We start from the raw sequence: 3,730 nt of genomic DNA, 5'->3' as shown, positions 1-3,730 counted from the left end.
CCTCCGCCCGCTCTGCGCTGGCACCTGCCCCTGGCGCAGCTCGCAGCGACTCCAATCCCTCCGCCGGCTCTGCCCTTCCACCTGGTCACCCCACCCTCTCCTCGCGCCCATCCCCCGCGCCCCAGGCCTTCCACTCTCCCAGCCCAGGGTCTGCCGAGTCCTTTGGGGGACTCAAGCGGTGCGATTGCAAAACCTTTTCTTTCCTTTCTTTTTTTATTTTTTTAAAGAAAAACGACAGCTCCCTGGAAGCCTTTCTCCTGTAAGAATGGCCAGATGTGTGTGTTGTCGTTTCTCTGTTTCTTGCCACAGAGCGCACGCTGCGTCCAGGACAACTATGCGTCGGCACCAAATAGGCGCCCAGGAAACCCCCGCTTCGTGAACGAGAAAGTTGGGCTTTTAAAAAGAAGGCACCAAGTTGAACCTAGAACCTTGGTGATTTCCTGTTTGGGTGGAGTTTGATTCCAACGGGGCCTGAGCTTTACAAAGAGGAATTTTTCTGGCGCCCCGGGAGGGAGCGGCCCCCACTCTGAACTTTTGCCCTGAGCCGGGTGTGAAAGTAGTCCACCCAAGTGAGTCCCTGGAGGACACAAGGTCGGCCCTGTCCCGAGATCCTGCGGGGAACTGATGCTCCCCACCCCACGTTCCCTTTGAGAAGGAGGGAGGCCGAGAGGGAACGCAGGCCTGAACTCCGGGCTCCTCCGCATAATGACCTGATGGGAGAAGGAAGGCTGTTTCACTGAAGAGGCGCCCCACCCTCTTGAATGCTCAGGAAAATACAGCTCTGTCTTGAGCTGCTTGTCCCGGCAGCATAGCTTCCCATGCACGTGGATCCTCCGCTTTACCTCCTTCCATTGCTGGAGCCAAGACCCCCAGACACACTTTGGTGGGTTCGGATCGGAGTTCTTCCCACCTGTATGTGGTTTCGTGGGTGACCCTTGCAGCCTTTGCCAGCCCCTCATCTGTAATTGAAGAGAGCCATTGGGCCTTCTCCGTGGAGTCATTGTATGGCTTTAAGTGAAGTAAAGTATAGCACCTGCTTAGAACAGCCAGCCCCAGAGCAGAGGGAAATGTGTTCGCTAGAAATATACTTTCTTCTTGGTTCCAGGAGCACCCTGGGGTAGGTTCCAGACTGTTTCTCGCGTGAGACAAAAATAGCCAAGTGTGGGAAAGGAAGATACCAGAAAAGGACCTTTTTCGGGATGATAGGATGGCCGGCTGGGTATGGGGAGGGGCGTTTTTTAGGGTTTCTTGACCCACCTCCTTCTTTTTATCTGGAATTAAACCTTAACTGGTCTCCAGTTTCAGAGAAACATTTCAGCTTCTACGTCATGGTCAGTGGGTGAAGGAGTCAGACACTGAACCGTGGTACCTGCACCGTAAGGGTGGGGAGCTGGTTTGCATTTTCCCGGCCCCGCAAAGGACACGGGCATGAAGGCGTCACAAGTCTTGTGCCTCCATTCTCCCCGGCCCCTGGGGTCGTGCTCCCTGAGTGGACTCTTGTCTGGCCTCAGTTCAGGGAGCAATATGCCTAACTCGATGGGAGGTTAACTAAGCACATTTCCTGCCCTATAAAGGTCCAGGGCAAAACTGTGGAAGTCAGATACCAAGTGCGAATGGGGTTGGAGCGGGAGAGTGGCAATGCTGCAGGCAGGGTTGGCCGGTCAGATGCCCGCTCCTCAGGTTTGTCCACCTCTCCTTTTCCCTCCCAGAATCCAGCCTCTCCCTTCTGCTCCTGCTCCTGCTCCGACTCTCCACATTTCGGCTCCTGGCTCCCCCACCAGCCTCTTGTAGGTCCCGCAATTCACACCAGCTTATTCCCAGCTGCTGTTGAGTAGACTCCATCCTTCGGTTTCAAGCCTCTCGTTGCAAACCCATCGCCCCTTTCCATTTCTCCTCCCCTCGAATGTCCCCAGGGCCTCATGGTTTCTTTCTTAGACTCTTGCAGACAGGCTCCTACCCGGTCTCTGTGACCAATATGGCCTATTTCGGGGCCCACCCTGTGTTTTGATGTCATCCGAACCCTTGCCCGAGCGATCACTGTAGCATTCGGATACCACCCTGCTGCCCTCATGGCTGAAGAGCCTTCCTAACTTCACCTTGCCTCTGGATTAGCTCACTCCTGATGTGACGTTTCATGGTTTGGCTTCTGTCTCCTTTGCCAGCCTTGTCTTCCCCTCCCCCCAGTGTTCACCCAATGATGCTCTCTCATCATTGATGTTGCTATCTCTCTCTCCCTTTCCCTGCCTCTCTGAAATCAATAAAAAAGAAAGGAAAATGATCTGAACGATATATTACAAACTGTTAAAATTTGACTACGTTTTTTTGTTTGTTTTTTCCTCAAAGTCACTAATCATCTGACAGATGCAAATCAAAACGACCACGTTTTCTATGATTGGGGGGTCATATAAAGGAGAGGTGGGAGGTGAGGCTGGAAAAGGTGAGCGTAAATGCATGGAGGTTGGTTATATTATTCTCCGTACTGTTCTGTACACTTAACAATGTTTCATTTAAAATGTCATATGTGTAATTGTTGCATTATTGTGCCTAATTTGATAATTTTTAAAAAATATTTCCATTTAAGGTATCTGTTTGCAGGTCAGAAAATTGTAATTGTGTAATGCTCTGTAATGTGAAAAAAAAAAGCTATAAGTAAATCAACTAAATCCAAAAATAACAAAAAAACTTGATTTACCTGTGGTCTCATATCCTGGCTTTTGCTATCTTCTTAAAGAGATGGTTGAACCAACGTGTTGAGCTTTGATATTAAGAATAAACAGGTTAATAAAGGTCAGCAGTCAAGAAAGTTGCATCAATTTTTTTTGAAAGGAGTACAGGATAGAGGGCAAAAAATGTGTGTAAGAATAACCTTGACTTAAATGAGCTGTGTTTATATTTTGAATCGGAAGAAATCCATACACTCGTGTAGCTGATTTCAGATCCTGTAATTCTCCTACGCAGCACCCTGTACATTATGTGAGTTTTTATACCAGACCAACAACAGATGTGTTTTCCCGGCTTCAGCTTTTACTCCCTTGGCAGCACATCTATTTTCAGAAGGAGGGAAGTTGGGATTTGGGGGGTCTTTAGAAAGCCGTGTCTTAAAGTATTTTAACTGTTGTCTAGCAACTCATAATCCAGTATGTGAGTCCACAACTCGTGGGTGAGACAAACATTAAACAAATGTTACACAAATCAATATCTTGGACGGGCTCAAAGGTCAGTGTCAGAACATCAATACGGCGAAAATAAATAGAAATGACTCCAGAAAGCTTGGAAAATTAGAATAGGTCTTGGCTCAGTAACTTTGGAGGGGGTGGAGAAGTGAGAATTCCACTAGTGAGGTATGTGATGCCCCTATACTTTTCTAAACACCCTTCATACAGACCTCTCTCTTCGCAAAGTCCGTGCTTTATGGTCTCACCTTCTCCCTTTCTTCCCTCCATGCCCCGCCTCCGCAACATGCTTGTACCTCTTCTCTTTATTCCATCACTCCCCGATCCTTTCATATGTAGGGCAATCTGCTCTGTTCCTGCTGGCTGCCATTCCCCTCTTCATTTCTTTTAAAAAATATAAATATATAAATATATAAAATATATATATATGCCTAAGCAACCTTTACGGCGAAATGACCAGAACAGCCAGTCACTATGATGCGCACTGACCAACAGGGGCAGACGCTCAATGCAGGAGCTGCCCCCTGGTGGTCAGTGAGCTCCCACAGGGGGAGCAC

General features: G+C 48.6%; 1 long non-coding RNA gene across 1 annotated transcript in view; it reads left to right on the top strand.

The window, feature by feature from the left end:
- LOC107185137 overlaps positions 1 to 2,671 on the top strand; it is a 3,922-nt gene extending 1,251 nt beyond the window's left edge. Inside the window, exon 2 of the long non-coding RNA XR_001516056.1 lies at positions 228 to 2,671. This is a non-coding gene — a long non-coding RNA (uncharacterized LOC107185137). The remainder of the gene's footprint in view (positions 1 to 227) is intronic.
- Positions 2,672 to 3,730: the final 1,059 nt, after the last annotated feature.

The sequence above is a fragment of the Myotis davidii genome, unplaced genomic scaffold, assembly GCF_000327345.1.
Source record: "Myotis davidii unplaced genomic scaffold, ASM32734v1 scaffold69, whole genome shotgun sequence".
Lineage (NCBI taxonomy): Eukaryota > Metazoa > Chordata > Mammalia > Chiroptera > Vespertilionidae > Myotis > Myotis davidii.
This window is presented reverse-complemented; position numbering and strand designations above follow the sequence as displayed.